Source organism: Protopterus annectens, chromosome 3.part1 (genome assembly GCF_019279795.1).
Source record: "Protopterus annectens isolate FY-2018-M chromosome 3.part1, PAN1.0, whole genome shotgun sequence".
Taxonomy (NCBI): domain Eukaryota; kingdom Metazoa; phylum Chordata; order Ceratodontiformes; family Protopteridae; genus Protopterus; species Protopterus annectens.
The window spans coordinates 512,423,107-512,443,384 of record NC_056732.1 but is presented as its reverse complement, the minus strand read 5'-3'; positions in this window follow the sequence as shown (position 1 = coordinate 512,443,384).

Sequence of the window (20,278 nt, the reverse complement as noted above, 5' to 3'; positions counted from 1 at the left end):
AGCATGTGGTGTGGAGGGATTGGGATTTCTTTAGATGTAGCATTTCTAAAAGAGCTAGGTCAGACATGGTTTTGTAAGTCAAGCAGAGATCATCTCTTAGTTGACGATATGAGACAGAGAATAGCTGGAGTTTTTTGAGTCTGTCCATGTAGGACATGTGTTTAAGCCTTAGGATCCTCTTTGTGAGGTACTTTTGTGGCCTCTCCAACTGTTTCAGGTGCCTAGTGAGGTACATGCCAAATGGGGCATTATACTCTATGACTGGTATAATGATGGAAGAGTAGAGAGAAATGATGACCGCTTTCTTTCTGGATGCAATACCCTTGGTAATGAGATGTGCCACATAGAAGGATTTTCGTACCACAGTGACAATGTGGTAGTTGAAGGACAGGTTGCTGTCAACCTGTGTCCCCAGATCTCTTATAATGCCTTAAGTGTTCAGTGGGCTCCCATCAATGTGGTAATTAGTGGAAACTGAGTTTTACCCAAAGGAGATGATGACATCTTTTTTGGCATTAAGCTTAAGGCCATGGTTTTGACACCAGTCATTGGTCTCAGTGAGGCCTTTCTCTGTAAGATGTCTGCATCACTTGGGGAGTTAATAATGGCTCCCAGCTTGCAGTTGTCTGTGAATTTGGTCAGCCAAAGTCCCTCCGTGTTGGCCTGAACTTCTGAGAAGTAGAACCCAAACAGGAGAGGACCCAGGACCAATCCCTGTGGGACTCCACTCATGACTGGTCGGTAGTCTGACTTGGAGTCCACTACTTTCATATTGTGTGTTCTATCTGTGTGCCAGTTTGCAACCCACCTAACGATAGAGGGGTTGATACCTAGTTTGGTGAGTTTATCAATAATTCCTGAATGAGGAGTGGTATCAAAGGCCTTGGCCAGATCAAGGTAGGCTGGATAAACTGCCTTACCTTCATCCACTGCTCTGGTGAATGACTTAAAGAAGTCAACCAGGTGGAACAGGCATGATCTACCTTTCACAAAACCAAATTGCATGGGATCTAGAGTTTGGAGATTCTCCATATACTTGTTAATTAGGTCCATGATGGAGAGGGATGACTGCAGCAGTGTGCCATTCGGTAGGGACAAAGCCTGAGGTGAGGCTGTGAGTGAAGAGAGCACACATATGTTGTGCCAGTTCACTTTGTAATTCATGAAGAACACATCCAGGGATATTGTCGGGTCCCTTGGAAGCTGTATTCTTGGTGTTAGACAATGCAGCTTTAACCTGTGCTTGAGTTATGCAGGGTGCCTGGCATTCTTCCATATTGAGATTGGTCCTGAATCTGTCGGCCAGTATGTTGGCAATATCTGTTGGCTCAGTATAGGAGGTACCATTGTGCAGTAACTGAGAGCAAATCTGGGTATTGCCATGGAGATTCTTGATATAACTAAAAAAGGCTTTGTGCTTGTTTTTAGTGTCTGCTGCAATTTTGCCTTCATAACTGGCTTTGGAGGTTTTGATGAGGGATCCCAGCTTTTTGTTGAGGCTAATAAGGGAATTTTTCCAGTCTTGGGACTTCACCTTTTCTGAAACAGTTTCTTCCTTCTATTGTAGAGTTTATTAATGTCAGGAGACCACCAGACTGGCTTCCTTTATTTGAAGGAGAGCGTCTTGGTTCTGTTGGGTATGGCTAGTTCCATGCATTTATGTACATGTTCATACACTGCATTGGTGTAGGATTCAGCAGTCATGTATCTATTTTCTTTTGGCATGGGTGCTGTGAAGTTAGCCACCTCTGTTTTTAGTATTCCAAAGTCGGCTTTGGAGAAGTTTTTCATGGTGGATACTTTTGCGGAGGGTGTGAGTGAGATGTGGATTTCCATTGTGATTAGTTCGTGGTCGGATCTAACCAGGGAGGAATTGGCTATTGGTGTAGAACAACAGTTGCCCATGTTAGTAATAACCAGGTTAAGGATGTTGCTTCCTCTAGTGGGGGTAAGAATTAACTGGTCCAGGGCATTGGAATTGATGAATTCCAGGAAGTGTTGGGCCAGTACATTGGAACTTGAGTAGTTTTTCCAGTTGATGGAGGGGTAGTTGAAGTCTCCTAGTATGAGTGTTGGGTTGGACCTTGATAGATTCCAGGGTGCTTAGGAACATGGAGTGAGAGTCTAGGGACATGGTTGGGGATCTATAGCAGGCTATGACCTGGATCGCAGACTTAACCAATGTTAGTTGTACCTGAAGTATCTCAGATGCATTATGCTGGGCTACTAGTCTGGAGGTGTGTATATCCTTTATGAATATGGAGACACCACTGCCTTTGGAGATTTGGTCCATGTTTCGAGGCTGAAAGATGTGGAATGAGTTATAGCCTGGTAGTGCAGGGGTGCTTTCTGCCGTTTTAAACCAGGTCTCCATTACAGCACAAATGTTGATGTCCTCCATTTTAAGGAGTGCTTCAAGTGAGTACATCTTAAGATTTAGACTTCTAGCATTGAGCAGCATGACCCTCAGACTGCATTTATTTATAGCTGTCATGGTGGTAATTTGGTCTTTGGAACACTACCTAAAAAAGGCTCTAAAGGGGTGGCAAGTGCCTTAGCCAGTACCCGGAAACCCAGGGGTGACCGATCCAGGCCGTCTCTGGCAAAGCATCGAGGTCTGTCAGTCATGTCATCCCAAGCAAACAGATACTGGATCCCCTTAGAATGACACCAGAAACTTAACCAATTGTCAAAGTCAATCATTTTTTGTTTGTACTACAGTATAATTCTGGGTGATGGTAGAATACTACTCAGGGCTAGTGTCATACCTGCCTGGGACACATAATCTGAGAGCTCCACTGTGTCTCTTTTCATGTAGTCCAAGGAGGTGTGTCTCAGGTCATTCACACCCACATGGACTATGACAGAGTCATACTTGTACTTGTTGTGGAGTGACCTAAATTCGTGTGTTATGTGTCGGATTCTGGCACCTAATAAACAGCTGACTGCTACCTTCTCCTTATTCAACCTAGTGAGTGGGACATCTGTGTGCCTCACTATTGAGTCACCTATGACTAGTGTACTGGGCAAGGTTTTTAGCCTTAGGGGCTTAGGTTGAGGGGCACACTGTGGATGTGAGCTATGTGTCCTGTAGTGTGTGCTGTCTTGTGGTGGTCAAGTGTGTTTCTGTCTTGGAGGTCTTTGCTGTGTGGGTAATTTCTATTGAGTGTCTCCACGAAGGTGGGTGTGTGGTTTGTGTATTTATGTGAGAGCTGTGATAGTGGGTGTTCTGGAGAGCTATGTGTTCCATGTAGTGTGGTGCAGGTGTTGACCTTCTCCTCTTGACCAGCTAGTCCAGTCTTAGCTGGAGAGTGCATGGCTTCCAATTTGGTGATATAAGTGCATCTCTCACAAGTCTGAGTGTTGGGAGGTTAGAGGAGAGGGTTGTCTGTGCACATGAGGCAGTTGCTACACTGCCTCAGAATGCCCAAGTGCACCAGGATAATAGGAGAAAGCACAGGGAACTGCCCTTTAATCATGCCAGGAGGGGGGAGTCATAACTACTAAGTACTGGAGTTATTTACATGAAGAATGACTAGTGCTGTTGGCTCTTAGGTGTGCTGTAATAATTGCTACAAAAACCTGTTGAAGTACAAAGCGATTAGGCTAGTTGAAGCGCAAGAGAGAAACAACTAGCAAAATCTAAGGGAAAAACTGAAGAGCAGACTTTCTAGCACCAGTAATAGTTTACCTCAGCTCGTCGCCCCTGAGTGGAGCTTAAACAAGTGCAGACCCGTGCAAACACAGGCTTTTAAATCACCTGGTCTTCTAAAGTTTCAGAGACACACACACACACACACAAACTGTGTTTGTCTCTAAGGTGTAGTTGTCATACTAAACATCTGACATACATGCTTTTTTCTTACACCAATAATTTTTTTTTTAGCCAATTAGAATGAAACTACATGCTTCCCTTTCTAGGTACATGTGGATATTTAAGCACTGTAGGTAGGTAGCATCAGTAAAAGAATAATTCTCAATGTAGGACTCCTGCTAATTTGATTACTTGAGTAGTTGTAAAACCAATGTTTGAACAATAAAAGGTGTTACAACACCTCTGTGTTCCTGTGTCCAGGGTTGGCCTTATACCAGTTCGACCTGTTTGGCCCAATAGGGCCCTGCACCGACAGGTGGCCCTGCACTGAGCTGTGACAGAATCATGTATTATATGGCCTGCAAGACTTGCCTAAGAATTGTTACAGCAAAATGTAAGGCATTTTCCTATCTGCAGTCTTGCTTCTGCAGCAGCTGAAAACCTTATTAGTAATATGGACATTGCCTGTCATTCAATGCATTACTGGCTAGTACAGTATTATTAATACTGCAGTTTTGTAACACTTGCATGACTCGGTGTTAGTTGCTCATTCTCCCATAATAGTTAAGTGCTGTTGCCAAGTACTCAACAGGGTTTTCAACCCAAAACTGAGGTCGGATTAACTATTTGGTTTTGCATTTGACTCCAGTTACTGTTGTAGAGGATAGTAAGACCATGTTTATATGACGTCTGAGAGAGATATAGTGTTTTCTTTTATAAAAATAACTGTGAAATAGTCAGCTTCAGATTGTATGAACAAAAATACTAGTAAGCATAAAAAAACTGAAAGATACTGGGATGTAAGGTAACTTTTAATCGCAAAGACTTATGACAGAATTTACCCTTTCAACCAGTATGGCAGACAAACACCTGCCGCAGATGCAGAATCTAAGGGAAATAAAAACACAAACTGTGTGCATTGAGTGAAGGGAGACTGAGAAGGACAGAAAAATGATTCCATCAGTTAAAACAGCAAAGCAATACAGAAACAGTTTGAATCATAAAAGTACTGAAAGATACAGTATCGGTGAAAATAGATAGAAGCATATGGGTAGAAAATGTTTGGGCTGGATTGGAGAGGAGTTTTGTAGAGGTAGTGCAGAAAGCTGAACAAACTGTGTGAGCTGTGCTTGTTCTGCATCCATGTGGGTTTCATTAAGGCATTATGATTTCTTCCCCCCTACCAAAACATGCTGCTTAGTGGCTATCATAAACTTTCTTTGCACGTAATATTTACTGTTGCCCTTGTGCCCTGAGCTATGACTGGAAGTGATTTGCAAGTATTAGTCCACCCACCTGATTTAGCAAAAAGTTAAGTAAATAAAAACAGTTATACGTGTATTATAAGTATGAGAGTATGTAGGCAATGTCATTTCTAAGGAGAGATCTGAGAAGATGATGATGATGATGATTAATCATTTTGAGGAAGTTCAACATTCTTATGATTGTAACAAGGCACGATAATTAACTGTGCAAAGGAATTCAGCAGTTGTGAGCAGATGTGAGAGGTTATTGCAAACCTATAAAAGAAGAAAAGGGTGCATTGATATGTGTACATATAAATGAGTTTAGAATATCTCTTTGTTCTTTTTGCATCATCAACATCTCCTTACAACCATCAAGCCAATTCCAGCTTACTCAATGGTCTGGACTTCCTGGCATCCCAGCAAACTGGGCATTGGGTATGTTGACTAGAATTGGGGACTGTGATGAGTTAGAAGATTTTACAAGATTTTATGTTTCATTTGAGCTTACTTCAGATTAGCATGGTCTGTTTAGTGTTATGTTTAAAAATAGATAATAAGCAAAGATATTATTTTGTTTTTAATATATAGTAATAACATAAATTCATGATACCTAAACTGAAACAGTCTTAAGTCCAAGAGGCCAGAGGGTGGAAAGAGGTTGGGGTGGTAGGTGATGTGATCAGCTGGAGGCCCCACCAAAATGGTCCAAATTGGGCTCCATAGTTGCTAAGGCTGGCCCTAACAGTTTCTTTGTGTTTTCTGTAAGTGGACAAACAGAAAGAAAACAGGACCAGCATACAAGGCACCTTAAAAATGAATTTATTGTTTGAGGTTCTTGAAAAACAGACCGGTTTCGGCAAATATCTAACAAAGCCTTCCTCAGTGTTTGAAAAACAACAATAAAGAACCTGTATTTAAATACTCAAGTGAGTCATGTGCTTAATTACATATGCTCATTCAGACCTGGCCTAAAAAGCCCACCAAGTTTAATGATCCATTTTTTATCCATTGAATTTAATAAATTATGCCAACCTGATTTATTATGCCTGGATCTTCTGATTTTGTCAATGATGGTAAAACTAAAAGTAGCATTTGGATGTACCAAAGAATGTTTGTATAAAGCATTGGTGTCTCTCTTATGTCTGATATCACTAAAATGTTCAGAGATTTGAAGCTTCAAGGGTCTGGAGGTTTGGCCTATATAGAATGCAGGGCATGTGCATTTGGCCAAATAAATGACCCAAGCTGAGGAACAGTTAGCGAAAAATGTTATATTGAATACATGAGAGGTGTTTTGACTGCTGAAACTGGTGGTTTTAAGTATGATGTTGCAATAGGTACAGTGTCCACAAGGGAAGCAATCAATTAGTGGATCCCCTGATAATGTGGTCTGAATACTTTTAGAGCCTTTCTTTTCAAGATGTTTAAAGTGATTAAAAAAGGCAGATAGGTTTTTGCCTTTACGAAAGGAAAATGAACATCTGTCTCCAAGAATGTCCTGAAGTCTAGGTTCACATGTTAATATGTTCCAATTGTGTTGAACAATTTGCATCAATGTATTGGTATTCCGACCGTATGTGGTGATGAATCTAGGTACTGCTGAGGGTGATTTGTGTCTAGTTTTGTAGCGAAGTAATTCAGTATGTTCCATCTGGTCAACTGTGTGTTTGGAATGTAATAATTGACCCATTTTGTACCCACGATCTCGAAATCGATGTACTAAGTCATCTCTGAAGTGTCTATATGTGTGCTGTTCAGAACAGATGCGTTTAATATGCATGAACTGTGATTTGGGAATATTTTTGCAGATGTGAGGGGGATGAAAGCTGGTTGCATGGAGAAGTGAATTATTCTGGGGGGATTTGCGATGAATTTCTGTGGTCAGCGTATGATCAGATGCACGGCAAACCAATACATCTAAGAAGATAATTTTATCTCTATCATAGCTGACAGAAAATTCTATCCCCCATTTATTTTCGTTCAAATAAGAAACAAATTCCAAAAGGTATTCATTATTCGCTCTCCATACCAGCCAGCAGTCATCCAAATATCTGCGCCATATGACCATTTCTTCAATGTAAATATTGTGAGAATTGTCGTAAATAACCTGTTGTTCAAAGTATGCATTGAATAAATCAGCATATAAGGGTGCAAATGATGCACCCATAGCTGTCCCCTTGGTTTGTAAATAGCATTTGTCTTTGTAAAAAACACATTTTTTGTCAATACGTGTTCTGTTAAACAGAACAAAAGAGTGTTGAAACCTGGCTTATATATTTTGGTTTTATTAAGCCAGTATTCCAACGCCTCTAAGCCAGCCCAATGTGGTATGTTGGTGTATAATGATTTTACATCCAATGTGCAAAGTAACCAGTTGGGCTCAAGCTGTGTATCAGAGATGATCTGTAAAAATTCCGTGGTATCTTGAATCCTAGAGCGGACACATTGTAAAAGGGGCTTAAGAAATTTAGTAAGAAACAGAGATAATGGTTCTGTTAATGAATTTCTACCTGAAACAATGGGTCTGCCTGGTGGGTGTTGAAGGTCCTTGTGTATTTTGGGTAAGAAGTAAATGTATTGGACAAGGGTTGGCAATGGTAAGTTGATGCTGTGTGTTTTGAGTGATGATACCTTCTGCGACAGCTAAACTAAGGAAAGAATCAATCTGTTCCTTGAATACTGGTGTTGGGTCAATAGTGAGTTCTGAGTAATAGCGTGCGTTGGATAATTGGTTCAGTGCTTCATGATCATATTGTGATGTGTCTTGAATCACTATAGAGCCACCTTTGTCAGCACCAGTTATGACTAGATTGTGATTGTTTGCTAATGTGTTGATATTTTCCATTCAAATTTTAGATACGTTATTGGGTAATGGTGGAATTGATCTGAACTGAAAATGTAGATCTTTGATCATGGCTTGTTGAAACATGGAAACATGATGATTCATAGGTGGCATGAAAGAAGACCTATGGTATTTGAATTCATCAGAGGTCTTTGATTCTTGTTCCTGAAAAAATAATTTAAGGTTAAGATTTATACAAAATGAAACAATATTTTGAACAAAACTTTCTTCAAAAACAAAAAAGCCAGGAATGAATGATAATCCTTTATTAAGAATGTCAATTTCAGAGGAGGAGAGGACATGTGATGAAATATTAGTAATGTTTACATTGGTTGTTTGGTCACAGACATCTCTAATAAGGTTTCCATGTTGTCCACGTCTTTTATGTTTCCTGCCCCCCCTCCTCCTATGTGTAAACCCTGTGAGGTGGCAGAATTTCTTCTCTTAGATGCTGGTGAGCCTGTGGCACCCCCTGAGTCAGTATCAAGACCTGAGGATGAATACTCATCAGCTGAAGTGTCAGTATAGTTTGGTATACCTTTCTTAAGGATAGATTTAGTCCGTTTCATCTTGGGATACGTACGATTCAAAGGAGAAAATCATACGTTTGTTTTTATTTGTAAAATTAAAGGGATCCCCTCTGGTATAATCATCTAAATCCCTTTGGAACTTTTTCTTTTTCCTATCCTTAAGCTGGGATTCCAGTGTCAAGAGTTCCTTGCTTATGTTCTTAATGCTATTTGTATATATGGTCTGACCCTCAAATTGCTTGGCCTTATCACTGAGGGAAGAAATGGATTTAATTTCTTGTTCAATGATTCTATTGTGAAAATTGGCCGATACTTCAACAAATTTCAAGGTTGTCTCTTGTTGAATTTCATTCCATTGTTTCAATAGGAGATCATCAGGGGAATTGACCAATGGTTGGGTACGTACTCGTAACCCTCGTGGAGTAATACCTTTGAGTAAATATGCACGAAAAAGTTTGTAATGCCAAACATTATTTCTCAAAGATCTCATATGTTTGTTAAGATTTGAAAAAATGTTGTCACAATTATCATCAAGGCCGGTATCGCCAAGGTCATCCAACTTTTCACCAAGAGGACCAATTCCAAAAACAGAAAGATCGTCTCTGTCAGAAGACAGCCCATTTAATAAATGAGGCAATTCCATATTTAAATATATTAATAAGGACCACTGTCCAAAATGAACAATACCAGAGTTCAATAGACCTGAGCAGGTTCAGTATAGGATCAATAAGCAGCAGACCAATATAATGTTAGAACTAACATGAGTAAATGCGAAAATATTCCCAAAAGGAACTATTCACCTTGGTTGGGTCTATTGCCGGTCCAGTCTGAACCAATAAGCCTTAGGTCCGAAGCATCATATGGCTCCTTATTGAAAAATAATAGAATAATATTGGACAACAGGCTGAGAAGACAAGATCCAAAATCTTACTGGGGTAATCTTAAACGAATTTAAAGGACCATGATATGGAAATGTATGGAAAATAAATAAAAATCCTATATAATGTACAAAATGTGTTAAATATTGTGGTATCAGGCCAAGTGTACAATAACTAGAAATAATATGGAATGAAAATGATGAAAGAATCATTAATTATAATCCTATAGCATCATTCAACAATGAAACAATCCCAAGATAGCAGTTCAAAAGAAAGGCCAAGCAAAAGGGGTGGTCATCAGAAACCACATATAAATGGTCTGATATAAACAAATATCTAACAGCAAGGTTACCCACTATTGAGCCCCAAAAAATGATGGGACCAATACTGACCTTAATGCTGGGTTAACTATTAAAAAAGAAAAGAACATAAAAGCAAGGCATGACAAGAATGTATGGAAAACCAGTGAGTGTGCCATCAAACATCATATTAATACGGACTCACACCCCTCCATATCAAAGAAGTAGAAACAACAACTATTGCTGGAATTACTATAAAGAAATGTCACACCTGGTCTTACACACAAACGTGGTTTGGATATATTATATAAGCCTAAAGTAACAAAACAAAGGCATAAGTGTGCTAATGCCAACTATGAGACAACCGGCTCCCAAGATACTCAATTTTGGAAGGAAATAAACCATCTACCTAAAATGTTAAAAATAATAAAGACATCAGTTCAAATACTATAAATGATGGAATAATAATGTGTATCTAAGCACAGCTTATCATAACTATAGTGCAAAACACAAATGCCATATAACTAATGATACAAAACACCACCAACTAGATGGAGACCAATTGCCAAAAACGTGTAAATTATAAGCTTCAGTTATGGGTATTATCCCAAGAAATACAATTAGTGAAAACACCATATGAAAAATAAAACTGAGCTACACGTAATGTTGAAAAAAAGAGTCCTATATTAACTTTACTTAGCTAAAAATTTAGCTTAATATCTATATCTAATATTATAATGCCAAACACATAAACTGTACGGTTAAAAATATAGTGGCCCAGTCGGCAACATGTAAGCCTCTATAGGCAGTTGTATATTAGTAAACATCCAAAAAAGTCCTTCAGTGTTGCAACAAAGGACTAAACTGTTTGTTTTACAAAGGCACTTAAGCTGTTGTCACCATGAAAAACTATCATTTAACACACCCACAGATCTTGCCTAAACGTTTAAGAAAAGACATAAAGTGCAAAACCCATCTTTAAATTAAATGCTGTTCCCAAACAGACCAAGTATTGTAAATAAAGTAATATATATACTGTGTAAACCAATCCATTAAACTGTTAATACTTAACGAAATGCAATTGTAGAAAATATTCATATGATTCCCAATGAACAATACTGTGACCACCATAAGGAAAAAACATGTTAACTTGTTAATAAAAGTCCATGTGGAAATTTGTCTTATTGTAAAGACAAGAAAACAAAAAAACAAAGTCAACAGATGCGTTCAAATCGACTGAAATCAGTCCACAGTGGTTAACAAAAAGAAAAAAAACAGTACTTCATGATGTCTTGCTGATGGCGAACATCTAAATGGAGTCGCTTAGTGGAAAAAACACGCATCAGTTGTTATAAGCATCGAAAAAAGAACAGGCAACCTCAAAAGTATAATTTCTTGAACTTCCCTCTGCTGGAACAACGGAGAACGATGTGCAGCAACTAAGCCAAAAGGCAATGAAGAGAGACGCCAAGAACTGAGTCACAAAGCACCTTGTTAGTGGTAAAGGCAGCTAACAAATGATAATCCAGTCAAGGCAGGCAGGCCAAACATGAAAAGTCTGTAAATCACGTAGTTCATGAGAGAAAAATTGAAAGTACCTGAGTTTGTTTAAAACTGCAGACAGCAAGTGGAATACCCAAATAGGTGAACTCAGCCAAAAACAGGTCCAAAAATTGTAATAATCCAATGATGCAGTTAAAACTGCAGGAGGTGCCACAGGCCAACCGCAGAGAAGAAACAGGAAACTCCAAGTAGTACAACCTCTGCGAGTAAAGCAGCTGCAGGGTCCCAAAGAGCAAAGTATACAAACAGAAAGAAAACAGGACCAGCATACAAGGCACCTTAAAAATGAATTTATTGTTTGAGGTTCTTGAAAAACAGACCGGTTTTGGCAAATATCTAACAAAGCCTTCCTCAGTGTTTGAAAAACAACAATAAAGAACCTGTATTTAAATACTCAAGTGAGTCATGTGCTTAATTACATATGCTCATTCAGACCTGGCTTAAAGAGCCCACCAAGTTTAATGATCCATTTTTTCTCCATTGAATTTAATAAATTATGCCAACCTGATTTATTATGCCTGGATCTTCTGATTTTGTCAATGACGGTAAAACTAAAAGTAGCATTTGGATGTACCAAAGAATGTTTGTATAAAGCATTGGTGTCTCTCTTATGTCTGACATCACTAAAATGTTCAGAGATTCGAAGCTTCAAGGGTCAAGACATAAATGGAGGATTGAATTTTCTTTCAGCTATGATAGAGATAAAATTATCTTCTTAGATGTATTGGTTTGCCGTGCATCTGATCATATGCTGACCACAGAAATTCATCGCATATTCCCCCAGAATAATTCACTTCTCCGTGCAACCAGCTTTCATCCCCCTCACATCTGCAAAAATATTCCCAATTCACAGTTCATGTGTATTAAACGCATTTGTTCTAAACAGCACACGTATAGACACTTCAGAGATGACTTAGTACATCGATTTCGAGATCGTGGGTACAAAATGGGTCAATTATTACATTTCAAACACACAGTTGACCAGATGGAACATACTGAATTACTTCGCTACAAAACTAGACACAAATCACCCTCAGCAGTACCTAGATTCATCACCACATACGGTCGGAATACCAATACATTGATGCAAATTGTTCAACACAATTGGAACATATTAACATGTGAACCTAGACTTCAGGACATTCTTGGAGAAAGATGTTCGTTTTCCTTTCGTAAAGGCAAAAACCTATCTGCCTTTTTTAATCACTTTAAACATCTTGAAAAGAAAGGCTCTAAAAGTATTCAGACCACATTATCAGGGGATCCACTAATCGGTTGCTTCCCTTGTGGACAATGTACCTATTGCAACATCATACTTAAAACCACCAGTTTCAGCAGTCAAAACACCTCTCATGTATTCAATATAACATTTTTTGCTAACTGTTCCTCAGATTGGGTCATTTATTTGGCCAAATGCACATGCCCTGCATTCTATATAGGCCAAACCTCCAGACACTTGAAGCTTCGAATCTCTGAACATTTTAGTGATGTCAGACATAAGAGAGACACCAATGCTTTATATAAACATTCTTCGGTACATCCAAAGGCTACTTTTAGTTTTACCATCATTGACAAAATCAGAAGATCCAGGCATAATAAATCAGGTTGGCATAATTTATTAAATTCAATGGAGAAAAAATGGATTATTAAACTTGGTGGGCTCTTTAAGCCATGTCTGAATGAGCATATGTAATTAAGCACATGACTCACTTGAGTATTTAAATACAGGTTCTTTATTGCTGTTTTTCAAACACTGAGGAAGGCTTTGTTAGATATTTGCCGAAACCGGTCGGTTTTTCAAGAACCTCAAACAATAAATACATTTTTAAGGTACCTTGTATGCTGGTCCTATTTTCTTTCTGTTTGTATACTTTGCTCTTTGGGACCCTGCAGCTGCCTTACTCGCAGAGGTTGTAGTACTTGGAGTTTTCTGTAAGTGGACCAGCACAGTGTTTCTTATTTTGCTCTGCTGTACAGCGAGGAGTTTAGTGCTACCTGTAAGTGCAGTCATTAGAAAGTAGGAGGCTAATACTATATTAATGACATCCATCAGCATCAGTGAGAAATGGAGGACTCCGGACCTTGTCAGTAGATTTGAATCGCTGATAAAATGTTATGGAGGTGGCATACTTTAGTAGCTGGTGGCACTGTAATATTCTGACACATTCTGGATACTGGAGAAACATTTTTTTTTTTTGGGGGGGGGCTATTCTCTTCTTAAAGGTTCTGTCATCCCTTAAACCAAACTTTTTATCTTAAAAAAAAAACAGGTAGTTTTATTGTGGCTGGGGGTGTCAGCTCCCCTTAGAAAAAAAAACTAAAGAAACATTTATCTGTTAGGAATTACTCTGAGACAACATTCAGACTTCTTTCAAACTCCTTCAGTATTTAAAGCCCAGTACTTGATAAGGTTAAATGCCTTTCCTGACCATTTATACCTCATTAATACAGAGGAGGTGGACTATCCATACATATCAGAAACTGTTTTTCTTGTACACTTTGCTGAAACTGCTATACAATAAAATAAAATCTGTTTGTATATTGTGCTTGAATTAAAATCTCAATCAGTTGAATTAAAGCTGAGAGAAACTGAAAACATATGGTAAAATAGTCACTTTTTTCACTGCAGAGACCCCCAGTACTCAGTGTAACATTGATGGCAAAACAGTACATTAACTGGCAATTGCAAAGAAAACAAGATCTCATGAATCAATGCCACATGGCATTCTGAACCCGCACTTACGTGATGTTCAGTGTTCTCCATTATTGCCTTAGCAGTCCAGCAGACTGTTATGCAGGAAAAATTACATAGTACTGTGATTCATAGATGCCCATTACTAAGCAGAGCAATGCACAAAATGCAAAAATATACACAACAGTTTGTTGCATAAACCTATGTATTTCACAAGGAAATAAGCAGTATTGGGTGAAGAGGCCAGCTTCACCCTGTACAGGTTGCCAGTCCAGGTGTTTCTGTGTATGCAAGGCTATGTAAGTATATATATAAATGTGTGTGTGTGTGTGTGTGTGTGTGTGTGTGTGTGTGTGTGTGTGTGTGTGTGTGTGTGTGTGTGTGTAGGGATAGTGTTTATGTGGGTCATGTTGGTGTATGTGCATTAATGCTTAATGAGGGTGTATGTATATGTGTGTTGGATGACCTGTAGCTAGTATGGATTAGGAGACTGTAGCAGAAAAGTGTGCAGGTACTGCATGTGTACATGTCTATGTATGCGTCCATGTATCAGTGTGACTTTTCTCTTTTATAATTTCTCCAAATCTTTTGGGTTTCTAACACCATGATGGGAATGGACCCCATTCCTAAGTCAAAGTACAATTAAAGTTCATGAAATTAGTATTGTTTCAGTCTTTAATGTAAACCAAAAGTGCTCTTCACAGCACCTGCAATGTGCCCAGTAATGACTCCTTCTGCAATTCATACAGAGTTGCGTGTATTGGTAACATATCTAAATACGATTGTAGATTCTTTTTGATAAGACCCATTGTTTCTACTACTATTGGAACTGTCTGGTTATCTTTTTTCCACGTTGCTCTTGTTTCTGCCTGAAAATCATTTATGACTTTGTGCCTCTCTGTACGCAAGACATTGTAATCACTGGGTATAGCAATTTCAATGATCAAAGCCACTTTTGTCTTCTTTTCATGGACTGCAGTATCTGGTTTTCTCGCATCTGTCTTTTGAACTGTTGGTAATGGTTGATACCATGGGATGTATAGTTCATCATTTTCTATGATGCTTTGTAGCTCATGTTTCCAATGTTTTTCAGCCACTTCAGTACCATAATGTTTGCACAATCCCCAGCACAACAGTCTTGCCACACTATTATGCCTTTCAGTATACAATCCTTCTGCCATTAGTATGTCACAACTAGCACAAAGGTGTGTGACTGTTTCCAATTCTGTTTTACTAAACCTAGATTTGTCTGTTTCTCCCACATGTTCAATGGACTTTGTAAATCACTGTGTATGTAGTCCACTATCTTGGGTCACCAATATTAACCTTTCATTTTTTGGTTCTGGATTCCCCTCTCCTTAACCATTCCTGCATTTGATCCTGACCAACATGAGGTTCTTCCAGAAGTTTTCTATACTTGCAACTATAGTTATACATTTTCCACATTTCTTGCCTTCTCATCTGATCCTTTACATTATATTCAATCTTTTGTTTTTTGGCACATTCAGTTGCTGCCTGATTTTTATCTACTTCTGGTTTGATTTCCATTCCTGCTTGACACCGATATGCTTCTGCTAGACTAAGCAGGGAAGTCATGTTAGATTTATTCTCCTCATGTTTCAAAACTTTCACTATGTTTGGGTCTTGTGAGGTCAGTAGATATGTGTGCAGTCCCACCATTGCAGATCTATACATGTAATCAATTTCAAGAAGGCCCATCCCTCCATTGGAACAGGGAATATATAGCCTTGGTATCCACTGATTTTTATAAATCATTTGGTGAGCATAAAGCATCCTTTTTGTTTCACGTTTTTAATTTCTGCAAGTCTTTTCGGTTTCTAATACATGACAGGAATGGAACCCATTCCTAATTCAAAGTACAATTAAAGTTCATGAAATTAGTATTGTTTCAATCTTTGATGTTAGCCAGAAGTGCTTTTTGCAGCACACGCAATGTGCCCAATAATGACTCCTCCAATTCGTATGGGGTTACATGTATTGGTAACATATCTAAATATGATTGCAGATTGTTTTTTATAAGACCCATTTCTCTTACTACTATTGGAACTGTCTGGGTATCTTTCTTTCACATTCTTCTCATTTCTGCCTGCAAATCCTAATATTTTATGACTTTGTGTCTCTCTGTACTCAAGACACTGTAGTTACTGGGTGTGGCAATTTCAATGATCAATTCTACTTTTGTCTTCTTTTCATGGACCATTATATCCAGTTTTCTAGCATCTATCTTTTGAACTGTTGATAATGGGTGATCCCATGTGATGTAGACTTCATCAGACTTCATCAAAAGTGCATAGTCATCCCCTTTGGAAAAAACAAAGTACCCACAAACTACCACATAGGTGGTAGTCCCCTAAATACGGAAGATGTAATAAGGGATCTGGGGACCCAAGTAGATAGTAATCTCTCCTTTGATAATCACATTACCAAAGTGGTTAGAAAATCCTTCTATGTGGCCCACCTAATCACAAAAGGGTTTGCATCCAGATCAAAAGAGGTAATTGTGCCCCTCTACTCAACACTCATCAGACCCATCATAGAGTACAATGCCCCATTTGGGATGTAACTTACAAAGACACCTGCAACAGCTGGAAAGACCACAGAAGTACCTCACCAAGAGGATCACTGGCCTCAATCAGATGCCCTATGCAGCTCGAATAAAGAAACTCGGTTGCATACTGCCTACTCAGAGGTGATCTCTGACTGACATACAAGGCCATGTCCAACCCAGAATTGATGGACATGCTCCACCTAAAGAAAACCATATCCCCTCGAGCCACATGCTCTAGGAATCTAAACCTCACCACAACAATAAATAGGACGTGGTGGAGGGATAGATTCCTGTCCCAGAGACTTCCCATGCTTTGGAACAAGATTCCAATCTACATTAGGCAGAGCTTCTCGCTAGCACTCTTCATGAGAAACCTTGACAAGTAAATGGCAAACAGAAAGTTTACCCTGGGGATCACTTCAGTGGCTCTGCTGGACAGAGGCACAGGGAACTAATCTAAGGGGGCGGTGAGAGCCAACACATTCTGGCTAGGCTTATAAATGCCTTCGGGCAGATAGCCTAGTACCTACCTATGAAACCTATGAAACTATTTTCTGTGATGCTTTGTGGCTCATGTTTCTAGTGATTTCAGCCAATTCAGTACCATAATGTTTGCACAATCCCCAGTGCAACAGTCTTACCACGTTATTTTGCTTTTCAGTATACAGCTCTTCTACCATTAATATGTCACAGCCAGCAACAAGGTATGCAACTGTTTCCAGTCCTGTTTTTCAAAACCTACATTTGTCTGTTTCTCCCACATGTTCAATGGACTTTGTAAACCAAAGTGTATGTAAACCACTATCTTGGGCTGCCGATATTAACCTTTCATCTCTTGGTGTGAATTTGCCACTCCTTAATCATTCCTATGTTTGATCCTGATCAACATGAGGCTCTTCCAGAAATTTTCCATACTTGCAACTATATTTATGAATTTTCCACATTTCTTGCCTTCTCATCTGGTCCTTCACCTTATATTCTTTATTTTGTTTTTTGGCATATTCAGTTGCTACCTGATTTTTATCTACTTCTGGTTTGATTTCCATTCCTGTTTGATGCCGATATGCTTCTGCTAGATAAAGCAGAGAAGTCATCTTAGATTTATTCTCTTCATGTTTCAAAACTTTCACTACATTTTGGTCTTGTAAGGTCAGCAGATATGTGTGCAGTCCCACAATTGCAGATCTATACATGTAATCAATTTCAGGGAGGCCCATCCCTTCTTCAGAACAGGGCATATATAATCTTGGTATACATTGATTTTAATAAATCATTTGGTAAGCATGAAGCATCCTTCTTGTTTTCTTGTCTAATCTATTCAACACATTTTGGAGACAGTCAACCACTCCAAAAAGTAAGTTAGGACAGGAAGAGCAAACTGGTTTATAGCTTGAATTTTGTGCCTAGATGTCAACGGTATTTCAGGATAAATTTAAGTCTTCTAAAGTATTCCTTACCAAGTTTTATTTGCATTTGTTCATATTTTATTGTTGACCCTTCATCAACTCCCAAATATTTATAACTCCCTCTTGCTCAAGTTATTTTATGTCACATTCGTGTGCCAAACTGATGTTTTCTTGGTGCTACAGTTTCCTGCTTTAAATGTTGCTTTTGAACATTTATCAAGACCAAATCCAAAAACAAATGAAACGGAGTCCAAACTGGCCGTAATCTTTTATTATAAAACACAAAAACACAAGCGCTTTCAGGTTAAAAAACCCTTCATCAGACAAACGTCACAATATCATGACAGTCTTTAAGTATTAAAACATTTTTTTAAAAGCAACCAATTACTTTCTATACTTGACCCGCCTTTTCTTTAAGGCTGGTTTTAAAGGTACAGAACTATTTAACCCAGGTGGGTTATCAGCAGCCAACTGTATGATCCATCTTAACTCTGCATACTCTGTATCATTGACAATACCCCCCCCCCCTTTTTTTCATCTGTGCAACATGCAGAGCCATAAAAACAAATGTATGATCTGGAAAGCTAGAAACATGCTGATAAAGTGCATTATGGTTATCCTTCTGTCTAATAGATGACAAATGGTGCAATATTCTTGTTTTTAACTTTAAATTATTTTTTTTCCAACATAAAAACTTGGACATGACTTGCAGCATGCCGAGTAAACCACATTCTCTGTATGGCAATCTGCATAAAAGTCAAATGTGTATTTTTTTGTTTGCAACAGGATGTATAAAATAATTTAAACCATTCACGTTGAACATGCTTTACAGTGCCTACAGGAAAAAGTCCCTGTTCTCATGTGTGCAGAGGAAACACTGTTAGCCTTCTTCTTGCTTTTTAAACCAGGTTCTATGCATAGCATGTCTTTTATATTACTACTTTGCTTGAAGGTAAATCTAGGTTTCTCATCTAAAATATCGTTCAAGTGATTATCACTTCTTAGTATCTTCCAGTTTTGCTTAATAATATCACATATCCCATACACATTGTTACTATAACGTAGCATTATCTTGGGTCTTTTCTCATACTTATCAGATGGCTTCAACTTATCTCCCTGCTGTTCTTTATTATCAGATAAACATGGTCTAGCCTGGCTTCCCTGTTAAATATTATACTGTTCTTAGTTTTTTCTAAATTTTCATTTGAATACCCCTTTTCCTTAAGATGTTCATTTAACACCAATTTATTTGTGAGACTCATTATCTGCACAGCCGAAAAACTCTGTTTCCTTGATCTTGCATATTATTATGAAAAGTATGCCTGGGATGCATACTATGTGCATTCAAATAATGATTTCTCCAGCACTGTTTCCTATGCAGGGTGGTGTTTAACTTGCCAGTTACATTTTTATTTAACGTGACATCTAAGAAGGCAATGGTCTCATTGCTGTGCTCTACTGAAAACTTAAGAAAATCTGTGGTTTTCTCCAGGTAATCAACAAAGTTCGACAGTTCATCACTGCCCTGTGCCCACAACAAAAAAATATCATCAACAAATCTGGCATCAAAAATTATTGAAGTCTTCCATGGATGTTCACATTTAAAAAATATTTTTATCTTCCCAAAGGGCTAACACTAAATTAGCATAAGAGTTGGCACAGGGTGTGCCCATGGCAACACCCTATACCTGCCTATAATGTGTTCCATTACAAAGAAAGATGTTATTTTCTAACACCAATGCTAGTGCTTCCAGGATTAAAGTGTTGGTATTCTCATCATGTATATTAACTGTGTGAAATATCGCTTTCACTGCCTTTAACCCAAATTAATTTGTGATGACTGTAAACAGACTGTTCACACCATGGTTACCATCAACACATTCTTCAAATCTAAAGTTTGACAAGCATCATACAATTTTGATAAGAATTGCGCAGTGTCTTTCAAAATCCTAAGAAAATAAGCAAGTAGATTTTTCAACTTTGCTTTTAACCACATAAATAAATGTTCAGTAACCCATCCCCTCCCTGAAACTATTGGTCTCATCGGTGGGGGTAGGGTATTTTTATGCATTTTTGCTAGTGCTTTAAAAATAGGAATTACTGGATTACATGCTGCAAGTTATATCCAAGGTTTTATGTTGGATAAAGTAATTGTAAGTTAAAAACAAGAATATTGCACCATTTGTCATCTATTACACAGAAGGATAAACATAATGCACTGTATCAGCATGTTTCTAGCTTTCCAGATCATACTTTTGTTTTTATGGCTCTGCATGTTGCACAGATGAAAAAAAAAGGGGGGGGGGGGTGGAATATTGTCAATGATACAGAGTATGCAGAGTTAAGATGGATCATACAGTTGGCTGCTGATAACCCACCTGGGTTAAATAGTTCTGTACGTTTAAAACCAGCCTTAAAGAAAAGGTGGGTCAAGTATA